This window comes from Hyla sarda, chromosome 9 (genome assembly GCF_029499605.1).
Source record: "Hyla sarda isolate aHylSar1 chromosome 9, aHylSar1.hap1, whole genome shotgun sequence".
In the NCBI taxonomy this organism is placed as follows: Eukaryota; Metazoa; Chordata; class Amphibia; order Anura; family Hylidae; genus Hyla; species Hyla sarda.
In genome coordinates this window covers 28536859-28557340 of record NC_079197.1, presented here as the reverse complement: position 1 = coordinate 28557340, position 20482 = coordinate 28536859, and the positions used below count along the sequence as shown (strand labels likewise).

The window sequence follows — 20482 nt, the reverse complement described above, 5'->3', positions numbered from 1 at the left end:
GGGGCAGAATTTATCCTCTCTCTGCCCCAGAGACTCTTGCCATGTCTGAATACGTCCAGGAGAATCTAAAAAAGGGCTTTATCCGTAAATCCTCCTCTCCTGCCGGAGCCGGATTTTTCTTTGTGTCCAAAAAAGATGGCTCCCTACGTCCTTGCATTGACTACCGCGGTCTTAATAAAATCACGGTTAAGAACCGCTACCCCTTACCCCTCATCTCTGAACTCTTTGATCGCCTCCAAGGTGCCCACATCTTTACTAAATTGGACTTAAGAGGCGCCTATAACCTCATCCGCATCAGAGAGGGGGATGAGTGGAAAACGGCATTTAACACCAGAGATGGACACTTTGAGTATCTGGTCATGCCCTTTGGCCTGTGCAACGCCCCTGCCGTCTTCCAAGACTTTGTTAATGAAATTTTTCGTGATCTGTTATACTCCTGTGTTGTTGTATATCTGGACGATATCCTAATTTTTTCTGCCAATCTAGAAGAACACCGCCAGCATGTCCGTATGGTTCTTCAGAGACTTCGTGACAATCAACTCTATGCCAAAATTGAGAAATGTCTGTTTGAATGCCAATCTCTTCCTTTTCTAGGATATTTGGTCTCTGGCCAGGGACTACAGATGGATCCAGACAAACTCTCTGCCGTCTTAGATTGGCCACGCCCCTCCGGACTCCGTGCTATCCAACGCTTTTTGGGGTTCGCCAATTATTACAGGCAATTTATTCCACATTTTTCTACCGTTGTGGCTCCTATCGTGGCTTTAACCAAAAAAAATGCTGATCCCAAGTCTTGGCCTCCTCAAGCAGAAGACGCCTTTAAACGACTCAAGTCTGCCTTTTCTTCGGCTCCCGTGCTCTCCAGACCTGACCCTTCCAAACCCTTCCTATTGGAGGTTGATGCCTCCTCAGTGGGAGCTGGAGCTGTTCTTCTACAAAAAAATTCTTCCGGGCATGCTGTCACTTGTGGTTTTTTCTCTAGGACCTTCTCTCCAGCGGAGAGGAACTACTCCATCGGGGATCGAGAGCTTCTAGCCATTAAATTAGCACTTGAGGAATGGAGGCATCTGCTGGAGGGATCAAGTTTTCCTGTTATTATCTACACCGACCACAAGAACCTCTCCTACCTCCAGTCTGCCCAACGGCTGAATCCTCGCCAGGCCCGGTGGTCTCTGTTCTTTGCCCGATTTAATTTTGAGATTCACTTTCGTCCTGCCGATAAGAACATTAGGGCCGATGCTCTCTCTCGTTCCTCGGATGCCTCAGAAGTTGAACTCTCTCCGCAACACATCATTCCACCTGACTGCCTGATCTCCACTTCTCCTGCCTCCATCAGGCAAACTCCTCCAGGAAAGACCTTTGTTTCTCCACGCCGACGCCTCGGAATCCTCAAATGGGGTCACTCCTCCCATCTCGCAGGTCATGCGGGCATCAAGAAATCTGTGCAACTCATCTCCCGCTTCTATTGGTGGCCGACTCTGGAGACGGATGTTGTGGACTTTGTGCGAGCCTGCACTATCTGTGCCCGGGATAAGACTCCTCGCCAGAAGCCCGCTGGTTTTCTTCATCCCCTGCCTGTCCCCGAACAGCCTTGGTCTCTGATTGGTATGGATTTTATTACTGATTTACCCCCTTCCCGTGGCAACACTGTTATTTGGGTGGTCGTTGATCGATTCTCCAAAATGGCACATTTCATCCCTCTTCCTGGTCTTCCTTCTGCGCCTCAGTTGGCTAAACAATTTTTTGTACACATTTTTCGTCTTCACGGGTTGCCTACGCAGATTGTCTCGGATAGAGGCGTCCAATTCGTGTCTAAATTCTGGAGGGCTCTCTGTAAACAACTCAAGATTAAATTAAATTTTTCTTCTGCATATCATCCCCAGTCCAATGGACAAGTAGAAAGAATTAACCAGATCTTGGGTGATTATTTGCGACATTTTGTTTCCTCCCGCCAGGATGACTGGGCAGATCTCCTTCCATGGGCCGAATTCTCGTATAACTTCAGGGTCTCTGAATCTTCCTCCAAATCCCCATTTTTCGTGGTGTACGGCCGTCACCCTCTTCCCCCCCTCCCTACCCCCTTGCCCTCTGGTCTGCCCGCTGTGGATGAAATTTCTCGTGACCTTTCCATCATATGGAGAGAGACCCAAAATTCTCTCTTACAGGCTTCATCACGCATGAAGAAGTTCGCGGATAAGAAAAGAAGAGCTCCTCCCGTTTTTTCCCCTGGAGACAAGGTATGGCTCTCCGCTAAATATGTCCGCTTCCGTGTCCCTAGCTACAAGTTGGGACCACGCTATCTTGGTCCTTTCAAATTTTGTGTCAAATTAATCCTGTCTCTTATAAACTTCTTCTTCCTCCTTCTCTTCGTATCCCTAATGCCTTTCACGTCTCTCTTCTCAAACCACTCATCCTCAACCGTTTTTCTCCCAAATCTGTTCCTCCCACTCCTGTTTCCGGCTCCTCGGACATCTTCTCTGTCAAAGAGATCTTAGCTTCCAAAAAGGTCAGAGGGAAAACTTTTTTTTTAGTGGACTGGGAGGGTTGTGGTCCTGAAGAGAGATCCTGGGAACCTGAGGACAACATCCTAGACAAAAGTCTGCTCCTCAGGTTCTCAGGCTCTAAGAAGAGGGGGAGACCCAAGGGGGGGGGGTACTGTTACGCCGAGCGCTCCGGGTCCCCGCTCCTCCCCGGAGCGCTCGCTTCACTCTCCCCGCTGCAGCGCTCCGGTCAGATCCACTGACCCGGGGCGCTGCGATTCCGCTGCCAGCCGGGATGCGATTCGCGATGCGGGTAGCGCCCGCTCGCGATGCGCACCCCGGCTCCCGTACCTGACTCGCTCTCCCTCGGTCCTGTCCCGGCGCGCGCGGCCCCGCTCCCTAGGGCGCGCGCGCGCCGGGTCTTTGCGATTTAAAGGGCCACTGCGCCGCTGATTGGCGCAGTGATTCCAATTAGTGTCTTCACCTGTGCACTTCCCTATATCACCTCACTTCCCCTGCACTTCCTTGCCGGATCTTGTTGCCATTGTGCCAGTGAAAGCGTTCCTTGTGTGTTCCTAGCCTGTGTTCCAGACCTCCTGCCGTTGCCCCTGACTACGATCCTTGCTGCCTGCCCCGACCTTCTGCTACGTCCGACCTTGCTTCTGTCTACTCCCTTGTACCGCGCCTATCTTCAGCAGCCAGAGAGGTTGAGCCGTTGCTAGTGGATACGACCTGGTCACTACCGCCGCAGCAAGACCATCCCGCTTTGCGGCGGGCTCTGGTGAAAACCAGTAGTGGCTTAGAACCGATCCACTAGCACGGTCCACGCCAATCCCTCTCTGGCACAGAGGATCCACTACCTGCCAGCCGGCATCGTGACAGGGATTCACGATTTAGTCTGTTGTTATAAATTCTGCCACGATGTGCAATAACAATTTACTATTTTATTATGATTTTGACTTTTTTAAACCCTTTTCACGTTTTCCTATGCAAAACAGCTCGGCGAGGAAATAATTTCCTGTAAAATGTAAGCTCATCTGATTTTACTTTTAATTAAACAGAATCAACTCATATATTTTTGGGGCCAGTTCAGTGGATTAGAGCAACACAAGACGACTGTGAATAGCTTAAAAAATAACAACATGGGTGAATATTTTAAGTCTCTATAATTTCACTTTTTAATTAACTGGATTACTAAAAGATTAGTATTATATTACATTTCACACCACCGGCCAATAACATCTCAGCTGAAGCACAAGGATTTTCAATTATATTTAAGGATTTGTATTGGGCACGAGTTAACCCTTCATTTACGAAATGCTGAAATTCGAAACAATTCGTACCAGTTGTATGAGATCAGATCCAAAACCATAAAGATGGCCATAGGCCCAGAGAGCATTTATGGTTGATATTTTAGTATTACGCCTGAGTGTTCCAGCCCGACCATTGGTTTGATGATCCAAATGCACAGCCTCATAGGGATCTAAAATGCTTGGGTTCTGAGCAACAGTTGGGCCAGGACACTCAGCTTGAGTGATACTGGCCTATAGCTGGTTCATTTGGCCAAAACCAGCACCATATGGGTCATGTTGGGCATCACAGCACAGCTCTGTTAAAGTATGGACGATGGGCCAAAAAACAGCATCATCTCTGCCAATGGGTCATATCTGGTTTTGCAGCTCAGGATGAAACAGGACTGAGCAACAACATAGCCCAACATTGGGGGCCCAAAGGTAGTCTAATTATGACTGAGCTTGGCCCATTTACCAAGCACATCTGCTGTCTCTGCGGAACTCAATAACATGATCTACCACATTCTTAGTCCCGCACAGACTGTAGATACATTCAGGACCAAATGTAGTCACAATTAGACTACATCCAGCCTATTGAAGGGGTATGCCAGCGGAAAACTTTTATTTTTTTTAAATGAACTGGTGCCAGAAAGTTAAACAGATTTGTAAATTAGTAAATAAAATGTAATTGGGGCTCAGAGTTTCGGACAAATAGGACAAGGTGTATGGTATGTAGAAATATATTTATCGAGGTACTAAAAATATAGATAATATAGTAGGATAGTGGCTTCTATGTCTCACAGGGCCCTTGTGAAGGCGCAGCACCAACTATAAGTACATAAAATATTTAAACAAGTATAATATATAAAATATATAAAATTGTAGTATAATTACCATATAATATATGGATCCATATTTATAGCTGCTGAAGAAAGGACTGAGACAGTCCTGAAACGCGTCCAGCGTCCCTAAGAATAATGAATTAGACCACCAATATACCTGCTTATACAACTCCAGTCCATTTACCAGGAGCCTGATACCGGGAAAGATAACTGTCAATCACCCGACACCCGACACAGGAGAATCACGCGCCTCATTACCACGAGGACGCCACCGGAGTCACAGTATACACACCTACAAAACCGCTGTACGACCACTACCCGGAGCCCACTGTCATCAAGCATTGCCACCGTGGGAGACGGCCGAGTCTCCGGCGATGCGGCTTCACGCTATGAGAGCCACCCAGTGACCGCGCTACTGAAGGAGATCGCAGCATCCCCGTGAAGTCCTGCATACCTGAGCCCGGGAGGGGTGAGACACAAAGTATCTAGTGATATGACTGTATTGTAACATTGCAACAGTTACAGCATACAAGTGTGTAACTTGTCTATCATCTGCCGGCCTATTGTTATTAAGTGTGAACATATTCCAAACCTGCACAGTTGTGAGGCATTGTCGCGGCCGGTTATTAATGAATGGTTGCCATGGGATACTAATACATAACCGAACTCTATGAAATTGGTACTATTGCCGGGCATCATCATTATATAATTATATGGTTACCAGTGGTTATTAACCTTGAATATCGACATTTGAACTAGAACTCTTTTGTGGTTGCTACTGGTTACGGCTAATTGAACTGGAAGTTGTTGTATTTGCACACATTTTGGAGAGAGGAGAAGACAATTGTGGATGAACTTGTACCCTCCTATAAAGACATCCCTCCTATACAATTAGATACTGTATGATAATTATATGGTGGTCTTATTATATTTTATTATAATACAATTTTATATATTTTATATATTATACTTGTTTCAATATTTTACGTACTTATAGTTGGTGCTGCGCCTTCACAAGGGCCCTGTGAGACGCAGAAGCCACTATCCTACTATATTATCTATATTTTTAGTACCTCAATAAATATATTTCTACATACCATACACCTTGTCCTATTTGCCTGAAACCCTGAGCCCCAATTACATTTTATTTACCAGTTCACGTATCCAACACCTTGGGTATAGGTGTCAAAATTGGGTAGCCCGGGTTATTTTGGTGGTTTGTTTGACAAGAGCCTCTCCAACTCTTTTTCTATTGTTAGATTTGTAAATTACTTCTATTAAAAATTCTCAATCCTTTCAGTACTTATTAGCAGCTGTATGCGAGAGAAAATTTTAATTAATTTTTTGTCTTGTCCACAGTGCTCTCTGTCCGTGTCAGGAACTGTCCAGAGCAGCATATGTTTGCTATGGAGATTTTCTCCACCTCTGGGCAGTTTCTGATAGGGGCATCAGGTGTCAGCAGAGAGCACTGTGGACAAGACAAAAAAGAAATTCAAAAAGAAAAGAATTTCCTCTGTAGCATAGAGCTGCTAATAAGTACTGGAAGGGTAAAGATTTTTTAATAGATGTAATTTACAAATCTGTTTAACTTTCTGGCACCAGTTGATAAAAAAAAATGTTTTCCACCGGAGTACTCCTTTAAAGTAAACGGGCCCACCTGCCAAACACATCGGGCTATATGCTGACACCCCTTTTTGATGATGTCGTACAACCCAATGTAATGCTAAAAATTTGATGTGACTGCCGCTTAATCCCACCATAACCTTCTTGGTATGACGAATAATAAATTAAAATAAATTTTCCCATAAAGAAATGTTTTTAGTATGACTGCTATAGTGTAATATTGGATCTACACAATATGGTCATATTGAAAGTTTTCACCCTTAAATACAGTATGGAGTATTCTGAATACGTTTTTCCTATGCGTGTAGGCTCCAGTAAAAATCAGTGATGATGTGATACCAATGAAGAGGTTTGGTGGAGTAGTCTAGGGCAGCAGAGGGTAGTAGTCCCTCTGGCAAAGTCTGTAAAGTGGTCAAGGTTGGCTTTTTAGCTGGCTAAACCTGTATGTCCCCCTTTGGACATAGGTGACTTTTGTAAATGGGCACAAGATAAGAAGTCCTTGACCAAGGGGTACATTTGGATGAGGTGTCTTACCCACAATGGTGTGTGCAACAAATGTAATCTAGATATATTGGAAGTCCACTGTGCACATACACATAATAAACTCCTCTACAGCACATGGTAGCAAAGTTACAGTGTTTCGGATGGAAGCTTGGAAATAGGTCACAGTTCGCTTCAGTCCCTTTGTTAGCAGAAATACTGACAGGGAAGTCTCGGAATATGTTTTAAGCACTTTTGTGTTCCTAGTGATGATTTATGCGGTCCAACATAGTACGGCTGACTGGTGAATTAAAAGAAAAAAGACTTGTACTAGGCTACTGCTATTATGATTCCCTAATGCAGGATGTAAGATAAAGATGATCATGACATGTAAATCACTTAGCACTAACTCTGCCAGAAACCCTCAAAGAGTTAAGTGTTTGCACAAGAGTCCTTGCTCAGCTATCACCTCTTCTGGCTAGCTGATTATTCACTTTTATAGCAGGAACAGGATATTAAAGATGAATGCCTTCTCATGCATGGACTGGAGACAGTCTTGAGTAAACCTCCTGAAACTCTACATGGTGCCATCATCACTTTGACCAACCGTGACCGTTGTTACACCCCCTCCTATAGACATGAATGGAGGGGGCGTGGTGTGATGTCATGAGGGAGTGCGTGGTGTGGCATCATTTCTCCTGCTGGGGGAACCCAGTGTTCCAGACATACTGTTTAGAATGCCAGGTGATGCACAGAGATCATGGCGGTGGGACGCCTGCGATCACACATCTAAGATGTCTGTGGGCAGAGTACCCCTTTAAAATAAGCGGGGAAAGTCTGTGTTCTCTCTCCCAGCTCTTTGTTAAGTGACCGATGCGGTCTCATATTATAAATCTATAGGACCGTTTTGCTCACATTAACACATAGTGGGGAGTGAAGCGCATTGTAGCGACAGTTTTTGACAATTGTTTTATAAAAAGTTTTTTGGAGCTTTACTAATCTATTGTATTGGTCAATCCATATTGATAATGGACAAATATTAGGGGTTTCTTTTGTCCCTGTAATTGCAATTGAAAACATGTTTGAGGGTCAGTTTAATTTAGAATTCGATTGGAGGCCCTTCAACAATGTTTGATCTTTACCTCACCAGAGCAGTCTAGACTAGTCTACGGAAGTTATTTGACGTTGTCAGTCTTGATACATCTACTACATGCTTAAATTATTGTAATTTTATTTATCTTATAAATAAAGGTTGAAAGCCATTCATATCGAGCATGTAACAACTACCAGGACTTGTAAAATATGGAATTCGTAACCAGATCAGAAAATTAGCATGAATTTATGAGAGGGTCACAACAGTTGTCAAAAGGGCCAATGATCAATGATCCCTGCGAAAACTGCATTTTATTGGCAGCTCTTCCATAGTTTACCTGTGGTGAGCGCACTGCGGGCGACCGCTTAAATCTGTCTGAGGACACCGATCAGTACTGGAGTAACATTTGTTATTCATTAATCATTTAATGTAGGATATAATCAATCTTGGGCCGGATGGTGGCCAAGATCCACTTAGCAGCCAGCTGGAAAGTTTCGATGATCTATCTTAAATGAGGCCTTAATAACAGAGAGCACATCATGATGAATGGAAAATAAATAGATCATTTGACCAATACTTATGTTATCTGTTGGACTGAATATCCCACTTGTCTCATACCAAACCCTCATGAAATCCTATATTTTATCTGTAATATAAGTGGGACATGTAACTTGAAGCTCACTTGACTTAATGCATAATCTGTAACAGCCCCGCTCCCACAAGTATACTACAGTGCATCAATTATAGTACTGAATGATCTTTAGTGATGAGCAGCATAGGTCATATCAGAATTTGCGATTTTTTGCCAATATATGGACAAATATTCGTCCTATGTTCGCGAATTTCGCATATTCGTTAACTTTTTTTCCATACGAAATTCGTAATGAAATTCGCAAAGTGCGCATGCGCGATTATATCTTTTAACTAACTACTTTCCTATTGGTTGCTAAGGATGTTGCTAACCTCTGACAACTGTATTTGCATCCTTCTCATTGGCCCACAAGCTAAAAGAAGGGAGGGATCAGTGTCCTTCGGAAGTGCTGATATTCGTGAATTTTCGAATATTTGCATATACGAAATGTTTGCGCTCCACACCGACTCACACAGTAAATAATATTGGAGGCTTCTTTTGGACCACAAGCTGGAAGCAGGGAGGGATGATCACTTTTTATTTACAAAGTACAAATCATTGTTGTGATGTGTACTATGAAAAAAAAAACGAATATATATCGCTATATTCTAAATTTCCACAAAATCATGAATTGCCGATATTCGTGGTAAAAATTCGCAATTCGAATATTCGCGCTCAACACTACTAATCTCCTCATAAGGGGCAAAGGGACCATTTGTCCCTCACCCCAGGTTCCAGGCCCTGGTAGCCATTGCAACTCCTAAATTTCCTATAGTTACACCCCTGTAATATTTATTCAAGTAATTTCCTTAGCACTAGTCATTTCTGTATTGTTCCACTGGCTGGAAGTGCATTCATGATTTGTACTAGTTCTACTTTACCGTTAAGGGAACTTGTCATCACTTTCACGCTGCATGAACCAGGAGTGAAATGGGCAGTCCTTGGTGGCTTTTCACCGCCTCCCAGATCTTGATTGATAGATCTAACCCTATACCCAAATAGGGAGAGATTCATCTATCAAGGCTGGGGGGATGGGTAGAAGCTGCCAGAAACCACCCATCATAGTGTAGGCAGTATCAAAGTGAAAAAAAGCAGCAAACATTTATCAGTCTTCCTATAGGCTTCTGATATAGAAAATAATGCTGGCCAAAGACATAAGAATAGAGTTCTCCTAAACCACAGATTTTTGGCGGGATCTGCCAACCATATAATGCATATAGAGGCCATCCCACTCTCCCCCAATGGCAGATGGCAGGGGAAATAATGAAAGTACATAAGTAAATGCTGTCAGAGGTGTCTGGCAGTGGCTTTCTTCCCTCTCCAAATTCAGAAAAGAATCAGGAGAGAGAGAGTTGTTGGCCTAAAGTTCAGCAGACAGCTCTCTGTCACTTGTGGTAAATTCAGGTGACTGGACATAATTTGGAAAGGCACAGTCCTGCCTTTATATGGTCACATACATGACAAAACATATCAGAGCAAAAAAACAAGCTGTTGGAAGAGGACTTCCTAAACAGTATACACAGTGTATATGACAATACATATCAGAGCAAAAAAACAAGCTGTTGGGGGAGGACTTCCTATACAGTATACACAATGCATATGACAATACATATCTGAGCAAAAAAACAAGCTGTTGGGAGAGGACTTCCTATACAGTATACACAGTGTATATGACAATACATATCAGAGCAAAAAAACAAGCTGTTGGGGGAGGACTTTCTATACAGTATACACAATGCATATGACAATACATATCAGAGCAAAAAAAACAAGCTGTTGAGAGAGGACTTCCTATACAGTATACACAATATGTAACAATACCAATTGGACTTAGTGGTTCACAATGGTCGGTATAGTAGTTCTCATCAAAGATCTGGGGGTTTGCTCTCTAGTGATTCCTATAAAACAGTAAGGCTAGGTTCACACTATGGAATTTCCGCCTGCAATTCTGCTTTGAAATTGCAGGCAGAAATTCCGCTTACTAAAATGTATAGTGTAGTGAATGGGTTTCCGTTCACAAATTCAAACTTTGGAATTTGTGAACAGAAAATCTGCATGAAAATATCCGCCTGAAGAATGGCATTGCTCATTCTTCAGGCAGAAATACTCGCAGAACACATTGCCGTCTATTGGAGGCTGCAGTGTCCGCGCGGTCCTAGCGGCGACTAACTCAGAATCTCCAGGCGGAAATTTTCTGCCCGGAGATTCCGTAGTGTGAACCTATCCTTAGGGTCTATTCACACTGCAGAATTTCCACTTGTGGAATTCAGCCTCAAATTAAAGCCCATAGACTTCTATCGGATTCCGCACTCCCATTCACACTTCAAAATTTCCGCTTGCGGAATTCCAGAATTTCCACTTGTGGAATTCAGCCTCAAATTAAAGCCCATAGACTTCTATGGGATTCCGCACTCCCATTCACACTTCTAAATTTCCGCTTGCGGAATTCCAGAATTTCCGCTTGTGGAATTCAGCCTCAAATTAAAGCCCATAGACTTCTATGGGATTTCGCACTCCCATTCACACTTCTAAATTTCCGCTTGCGGAATTCCGCAAGCAGAAATTCAGAAGTGTGAATGGGAGTGCGGAATCCCAGAGAAGTCTATGGGCTTTAATTTGAGGCTGAATTCCACAAGTGGAAATTCTGCCGTGGGAATAGGCCCTAAAGCAAGGTGAAGTTATGTAAAATATTGAAAGGGTCTGAAGACTTTCCAAACGTACTATAGATTTGTGGGAGAACCTTTCTACTACAGCAGCCTACCTCCCAGCCATAAATAGGTGAGGTTTATGGGAAGGAGAAGAAATAAAGATTTTTCTACTCCGCACTCCATTGACAATTCTATGTGCTAAGAACAGAATCATAAGAGAATAGATTAATAGATATTACAGCTGAAGACGTGTTTATTAATATAGAGAATGGGATAGATCATGACACCACTTTGTGCATGAAAAGTAAAGCAAACAGAAACCTCCCCGGGGTGAAATCTGGGAAACATTGAGCTGTCAGTGGAATTCAGAGACAGTAGAAACTATAAGCTGTTAATTTAACGTTTTTCACTTTTTCCTATGACTTAACTTTGATAGCCTCATCTTAGTTTTCACTTGAATGGGTCTAAGCTGTAGTACCCCATACAACCAAACACATGGATGGCGCTGTGCCTGTTATTACAATGAAGAGGTTGCAGCCATACCATGAAAAATAATAATAATTATAACAGCAATAGTAATAATTATTATTATAACAGCAATAATAATAATAAACACTATCATTATTATTCATTTTAATAGAAGTCCCAGAAAGGAATACACAGTTGCTATGACAGCATATTAAAGGGGTTATCCACCATAAGGGGATTTTAGTACATACCTGGCAGACAGTAATGGACATGCTTAGGAAGGATCTGCACTTGTCTTGGGGCAAAATGGCTATATTGTGAGATTACCATAACACTGTGGCTAGCATTTTGTGAACTGGTATTTCCTGTTTGAGTTATTCTTTTTTGCCTACAAATCCCATAATTCCATTTTCTTCCCTCCCACACATCAGACACCCCACCAATTGAAACATAAATGAGCTGCATCCATTCAAAAGACCTGTGGTTTTCAATAAGGGCGTCTACAGCTGTTGCATTAGTTGCAGATTGATCTCTCTCCCACCAAGCGATCGCTCCACCCATTGAAGCAGACAGGCTCCCTGTCATCAGCTGACTAGTGAGTCAGGTCTCAGCCGCATTGCAACCTGGGAAAAATCTGAGCCAGCAGTAATTTTGTATGCTGTTAAAAATAAATATTGGGGTGAAAATCACATAAGAATTGTGAGAAAACCATCACACACAGGTACAGACACTATATAATGAACTACACTAACTTTACAGCCCCTGTAACATAGTCATATAAGAAAAAAATCCTGGAATACCCCTTTAAGCTTTACTGTATTTGAGTTGATATAAAATACCTTATGTGCTTATGAAAAGCTGCAGCAGGATCATGATTCACTTACTATAGGTAGCAAATGAATAATTAAAAAGATTTAAAAAAATGCATTAAAGGTATTTTCCGGCCTTAGACATCTTATCCCCTATCCAAAGGATTGGGGATAAGATGTCTGATCACGGGGATCCTGCCCATGGGATCCCCTGTGATCTCAGTGCAGCTCCCAGGAGAATGCCTGGGCCTGTAGATCTTGCACAGGTTCCTGAAGCTGTATCACCATGAATGCTTAATTGGTAATAAACTTGGGGACCAGGCAGGCCAAGTAAGTGTTACAATCCTGGCAAACGCTTGCTGTGTGTGGGCAAGCATTATCCTGCTGAAAAATGCCAGTGAGAAGCCATGAAAGGCAAAATATGTGGCCGCAGGATGTCCTGCACATATCTCAGAGCTGTTATTGTCCCTCATATCACTACTAGGGGTGACAGACTGTTGTATTTGATGCCCCCCCCCCCGGATCATCACGCCAGCAGCAGGGACAGTGAGCCGCTCCATAGCCAAGGCCGGATGGAGGCGCACATCACGTGGCCCCCAGATCATCGACATCATCCAGGACCTGGATTCATCACTAAAGACCATATGGTTCCAGTCAATAGCAGTCTAGGTTTTTCGTTCATGACACTACTGCAAATGAAGGTGAAAGTGGCTTGCTGTCAGCAGGAGGACACATAACAGGCGTCATGACACCAAATGGCGGGGGCATAGACAGGGTGTGTAACGAAGGTGCTACTTGTGTCTTTATGGTGGACAACGAAACTGTGGGAACTTCTCATTCTTGTTGGTGGATAGGGTGATCATCTCAACTAGTGGCCTGTCTGGACCATCCAATGCCTGTTTGCTATATGTGTGTGCCCTCATGTAACCACTGCTCCCAACACCTCCCAACAGCTTGGTCAGAATGTCTTAGATAGCAGGTACTTTGGTTAAAAGACCACTCTACTTCAATCAGTCCAATGATGAGCCCCCTCTCGAAATCTGTTAACAGGGCAATATGTCTTCATGTGCATCGTAGAGGCAAGTCTCCTAGTCAACGATTTCTCACTAAGAGGCAAACTGCCCAAAAGTAGCTTCTAAAATAATTTTTATAGGGCAATGGGGAAGCACCCTCTTGTGGCAAGACCCAGTGGGTAACCAGACCACACCTGTATTTATTTACATATTTGCCAAGACATAACTGCATGCCGAGTTTTGCAGTAATCTGACTGCAATTTCTATCTGGGTGCATAATCTTTTTTGTCAGTGAGTGTAAATTGTAAGGATAGTGGGACTATGGAGAAGGATGAAATCTAGCAATGAATAAAACCAAGCGAAAAATTGGGGGTCGACTTCAAAGGAAAACCACAGGGTTGGCGCGCGTCACTCACGTCTGAATCCTTTAATGATGTTATCTCCCTGAATCCCCCGACGAACATTATTTCTCGGCTTCAGCTTCAGGCACCTGAGGACTGTCTCTAGAAGCTATGGCGCTTTGACATATGTCCATTGGTAACATATTAGATTAAGAAGGGAATCATATGTGGGGGTCGCCAACTTGATGGACAGGACACAGTCAGCTGTCAGGGATTTCATCAGCTTCCCCTGACTGTCACTGGCAGATCAACTTGATGGCCGGCTGGAGGACACGAGCCACAATCTGTAGGACAAAGGATGATTGAATTATTCTGTTGTAATGTATCATTAAAGGTGATAAGGTGGGATTCTCCCTGGGTTCTTATTTACTCAATAAGATTTACTGTTTTTTTATTCAGATACATGGAGATTTTTTTCACCTGCTTTAAGACATGAAAACGGTTTTCTGAAATTAACAAAAGAAAGAAAATACCAATAATAATGCCCTTCAGTTTTCCTTTACTATAAAATTAAGATATTATTGTAGGGAAAATCTGCCATTGGCTATACATGGGTGACCATGTCATACATACACAAATAGTCAGGTCCATGTGCTAACCTGTGGAAGACCTCTGACAAACAGGTGAAATTAAGCAATTTTACCCATGCTAAGTGTAGAATCTTAAAAATGTCCTTACCATGGATTTTATACCTTGGGATCTACAATACCATGCTCATCTCTCAGTACTCTCTGGTTACTACAGAAGTCATTCTACTATGAGTCTCAATAAAAGCCATTCCCCATTCCAATATCTCATTATTTTCTTGACCACTGTATGTGACTTTTCAATCAATGAAGCTAAAGAACAGTGCCCCAAAGGGCTTATTAGTGTTCAAGTGCAGATGCATGAATTTAAAGAAGTCCAGTGCTCAGTCATTTAGGGTAGGGGATAAATGTCTGATCGCGAGGGGTCCAACCTCTGCAACCCCTCCGTGATCTCCTGTACGGGGCCCTAACTCGCCCCCAGCTCTGCGCTGCTAGAGCGCTTTCCGTATCCACAGGCCAGCTGGTACAAACACGTTCCCTCAATTCATCTCTATGGGAGAGGCAGAGACAAAGTGTTTGTACCAGCTGACCTGCTGTGTGAAAATGTCATACACAGCAGCTCGGCCAGAGCCAAGTCGGGGCCCCATGTTGGGGCGAAGGGTCCAAGTGGTTGGATCCCCCACGATCAGACATTGCTTAGCACTGGACATCTTCTTTAAGCACCTGGGCCCTAACACAAGATCTGTAACAGGGCCTCCAACTATAATGTGTCATTCATTATACTGATCTCTGCATATAACCTACAGGGACCTTTTTGCCTCTTTGTGAACCAATTCACCCTCTATAGTTACACCCCTGGTCACAAGACCATGAATGTGTACAGTAACTTCTGGTTTACCCATCTTTAGGTAAAGAAAATGAAAAACATTCATATTAAAGGGGTTTTCTGGCAATACAAATTGTGTGTGTCTGGGCTCGGGCTGGGTAAAAACCAAAAACAAAAAAAAAACCTTATACTCACTTTCTCTGATCTCCCCCAATCCATGCAGGAAGCACCTTCTCGGCCAATTACTGTGAGACACAACTAAGAGGGCGATTCCTGTGCATTGAGCAGAATTAGACCCTGTGGGGACAGATATGGTAAAGAATCGCTGCAGGTGAGTATATGTTTTTTTTTTTGTTTTTTTTTAGTCCAGCCCAAACCCAGGCACAACAATTTATAATGTCAGACAACCCCTTTACCGTAGGTAAAACACACCTTAAATTGTATATATTAAATGGCCTTCATTATATTCCGTAAACCAGCTGTTTGACTAAACATTGTCCACTTTCCCCCAATGTAAAGTCCCGCATTGCAAATAATAAATCAAGAAATGCTTTGAATGACAAAACAAATACCAATTTTCATAAGATAAAAGAACGAGTCTGTCTTTTGAACATGGCAAGCGAGCTTATTTTGCAAGATTTAATATTTGCCCTTAGGTTTCCTTTCTTATTTGATGAGCTTTCAGCGGGATTGAAGTGACAGTGGAGTGGTGTAAGGAAGGACATAAATACTCCATTTCTACATCTTATCAAAGAAAACAATATGACCAAAAATATGCAAGTAGAACTCCTGATTATTACTCTGTTAACCGGTTTATATTAGGCTGCATGCGATGAGGGCGGCGGTACTGTGCGCAGCCTGGAGTGATTATGCAATAATGGCAGAGCCGTCAATATGGTATTGTTTATGATGCATACGGTTGTCCATAATGCACTCATTATATTCAGTAGGATGTCTGCAGCTATCTTACAAGTTTCAGCTATTGCATTCGAAATTACAACCAATCGACATTATCCTTTGGGAAGAGAAGTTTTGGTTTGGAGCCACCTTTAATAATTTATTATAATAAAAGATAGTTCGGTCTTAGGTTCAATATATGAGAATATGCAGAAGATAGGTTCAGCATGCAGTTAAAATTTCAAACTATTATTAGATTCGATAAAAAGTCCATAAGGCAAGACAACACACCACTCAGTTGTAACGACATCACCAAACTCGGACACGTTTCGAGCGCCTGCGCTCGAAACGTGTCCGAGTTTGGTGATGTCCCTACAACTGGGCGGTGTGTTGTCTTGCCTTATGGACTGCACAGCAGGTGAGCTAAAAGTTAATTTTTTTTCACACATTAGGTTCAGTATAACTTTAGTGAGTTGCTCCTTTTTCCAGGTCTATCATCTGCACTCAATTGTCATCTGCTACATCTATTCTACAATTCAAGCATTCATATTGATCACTGTACTACGCTAAGATCAAGTGTAGTACCTTTCCTGCTAGTTGGCGGTGTGGAAGACCACCAAGGCAGGACGGGGAACCACACAGCGGGGCAGGTGTACCAGAGATGGCTGTAGAGAGCAGCAGCTAACCCTTATGAGACCTGCTCCTGCTGGATCTGGCCCTAAGGTCCGGGTAGAGTAAGAAGTGCAAAAGTGTCATGGGAGTGGTGACCCTAGGGTGCCGGAATTCACTTGGGAGGTTGTAGTCCCACTTGAAAGATGGCACAAAGCATGCACATTTTCTCTCACTCTTCTGGGCACTCACCCTTAGTATCCTGGTCTTCTGGCTAGAATCGGGGAATTTTTATAGATCTGGATGGATGTCCAGGCAGTATCACACCGCGCACATCCCTTTTTTTAAATTTATTTTTGTGTCCCTTTGTCCACGTTTTGTGTACTTTTCGTCACTAGGGTTGTTCAGAGTGCGGTTGCCCTTCTGGATGTCCCTCCTGGCGGTCTAGGGGAGGTGTGTGTGGTCCTCAGTTCCTCACCTCCCTGCCATGCCCCGGACACTCTTGCTTCGGCAGGGGTGCCACACCGGTTTTACTGGTTCCTCGGCGACAACTTGGTTTTTGCCCGGTTGTTCGCCAGGAGCACTTTCAGTCCCTGAGTAGCTTTGGCGAAAGGGGACATTGTACCTGGAACCTTGCAGGTGCCTTTTGGCCCAGAGGCGATGGGTTTGGTTTATTGGGGGGGCCTCTCTCCTTTTGGAAAAGGATTTGCGATGGACCACATCCTCGTGCACGTTTTTTTGTGTGAACACTTGCACTTTTTAACTTGCACTTGGGTGAATTGAGAGCACGTACCTCAACCATAAGTAGAAGTCGACCCTACCGGAGACCCGTTTCCATTGTAGTAACGCCTGTGTCTGTACTGATAATACAATGATAAAAAGTCTATAAAAATGAGTAGTTCTCACTGATTGAAATCAGGTCTGTTGCTTGAAAACTGCTGATCTCGCCAAGGGAAGTTGTGCCTTGTCACAATTCTCCTGGAGCACCAGCTTCAAGAAAGATATAGCCTTACATGGTGCTCATCCAAATGCATGGGAGACCACATACCACATGGCTAAATCAGAGTCACTGTTTGCTTGCCCAATGAAGAGTGATCCACTGGGTCCCTCTCTTGTCAAAAGAATAGAAGCCCCATGGTGCTGGAAAATCAGCCTTCAGCTTCTGTAATAGAGTATGACAAACCGGACTTGGGATGTGAAGCTCTTAAAGAGGTACTACGGTGGAATTTTTTTTTTTTTATGATCTGGTTAAACATCTTGTTAAACAGATTTGTAAATTACTTCTATTAATCATTCTTAACCCTTCCAGTACTTATCAGCTGCTGTATGCTACAGAGGAAGTTGTATAGTTATTTTCTATCTAACCACAGTGCTCTCTGCTTCCACTTCTGTCCATGTCAGGAACTGTCCAGAGTAGGAGAGATTTGCTATGGGGATTTGCTCCTGCTCTGGACAGTTCCTGACATGGACAGAGGTGGAAGCAGAGAGCACTGTGGTCAGATAGAAAATAACTATACAACTTCCTCTGGAGCATACAGCAGCTGATAAGTACTGTAAAGATTAGGATTTTTTTTCCACCGGAGTACCCCTTTAAGAACATCTTAGGAGTTGAAGGTCTTCCAATAGGAGGACGTCCAAGAGGTGTGACTCTCACATTTAGATATTTAGAGAGTCAGAGTACTTCTTTAGGTGATCATGGAATCTTCTTACAAGCTATGTAAAAGGACAATGAGCATAAGACCCATTCTTTTACCAGCCAATGAACCAATAACAAACAATTTTGAAGAGTGTTACTTAAGTTATCGCCTACAAGATATGTAAAAGGGGGCACAATTGCCTTCTCATAATAAACCTCATATTTAAAAAAAGATTTTATCATTGTGGATAGCAGTGGTCTACTGGGGAGTTTTTAGACCTCCCATAGATGTGAATGGAGAGAGCTGTGTATGCACAGACACCTCTTTGTTTATAGCGCTGAGGGGTGCCCATTCTGGAGACAGGTTCGGGTCCCAGGTGGGCCACATCTGTTAGACATTGATGGCCTATCCTGCATATATGTGTAAATGTTCAAAATCTGTAATTACGTGGTGCAAAAATGTGAATGTCAGTATTTTGTGAGAAAAGGAGCAATATGTTCCTAAATATGGCACAAACTTTTAAAAGGATACTCTGGAGGAAAAAAATTATTTTACATAAACTGGTGCCAGAAAGTGAAACAGATTTGTAAATTACTTCTATTTAAAAATATTAATTATTTCAGTACTTATCAGCTGCTGTATACTACAGAGGAATTTCTGGTACCAGTTGATTTAAAAAAAAAAAAAAAAAGTTTTCCATCGGAGTACCCCTTTAATGCCATTTTCATTTGTGGCACATCAATGATTTTATGTACTATAGTATGTCAACCATATAGTTCTTACAGTATGGACTTTTGTGGCTTATTCCTGGTCAGAAAGGGTGAATTGACCAAGTGTGAATTAGGCAGTGTGGACAGCTAATGGCCAAAGGGTTCATATGTCCCGTGTGGTCATTTAAAGCTTGGGTAATTTCCAGAAGATATACATGTTTGTATATAGCACGCCACACTTTCGAAACACGTATACATGTGAAAAATTACCCAAATGTAGTCACTAGCAATTGAAGTGAATCGGACCGGCGTCTGTCCAATCTCTTATACGTCAGTTGCCAACACAAACACACCATGAAGGGCCATGCGGCCTAACTGAAAACTACCATATATAGAAAATAAAGATGAGATCTACGACTGTGAAAAATTGTCATTAAACCCTATCAGCATTGAATAAAAAATGTGATGATGGTCACAGTAACAATTAGCTGACACCAAGTAATAGCTTCTAATAAATGTGGTTTATTCCACCATCTAATATTACTATTGGTATTCCCCTATCATTAACAGCCAATCTGTGCCCGCACCCAGTAAAAAACCTTCTCAGAGAGGATTTATTGGTGATATTACAGAGTGTGATTTCCAATAATCTGCTTGGTACAACATTATCGCTCCACAGAGACCCCCGATTAACTGCTGTACAATCAATAGACCAGAGAAACACACACACATAATCTCCTGCCACTCAATTATTTAGGAGACACGGGGGTCCCTGGAGACCTGGATTCAACCGCAGTTTAACCATTGTGCTGCTGTGAGGAGGCATAAGGTCTGAACCTGTGCAGATCTCTATCAGGAGTATGTGCTGATCATGAAGTGTTATAGCTCCCCGTGCTACAGGTCCATATCTACAGCAGGTCCATATCTACTGCAGGTCCATATCTACAGCAGGTCCATATCTACAGCAGGTCCATATCTACAGCAGGTCCATGTCTACAGCAGGTCCATATCTACAGTAGGTCCATGACCCCAAGGCAGGCAAATGGCTTCTATGGGTGTAACTAGCCAACAACTGTATTAATTCATCCAACTAAATCATGCACATTTCAGTCATATCTTTTCTGGTTAGAAATACACTTTTTTGTAAGGGTGCATGCACACCACGTTTTTGCTGTACAGTTCCCGTACACGGTTTGAAGTTAAAAACCATATGGAACCGTATAGAAAACCGTATTCATTGACTTAAATGAGTAATCCAGAATAGGAAAATTGTACTCCATACTGCCACCGGTAAAAAAATAAAGAGGTACATACCTTCCTTCGCTCCCCCAATGCCTCTGGTAACCCACTCCGGTCTCCGCCGCGATCCTCTTCCTGGTTGCCGGTGGTCGTTGAGTCATAGCATGTGACATGGCCAAAAACGTCACACTGCCACTCAGCCTATCACCAACCGAGTCGGTATTCGCTGCGGCCGGTGATTGGGATTGTGGGATGAC

At 43.1% G+C, this 20482-nt stretch overlaps 1 long non-coding RNA gene across 1 annotated transcript; it reads right to left on the bottom strand.

Moving 5' to 3' along the window:
• Positions 1–13500: 13500 nt before the first annotated feature.
• LOC130291132 (uncharacterized) lies at positions 13501–19345 on the bottom strand. Its single transcript, XR_008847801.1, has 3 exons — positions 19257–19345; positions 15329–15430; positions 13501–14064 (listed from the first exon to the last, which is right to left on the bottom strand). It is a non-coding gene; the product is annotated as an uncharacterized LOC130291132 (long non-coding RNA).
• Positions 19346–20482: the final 1137 nt, after the last annotated feature.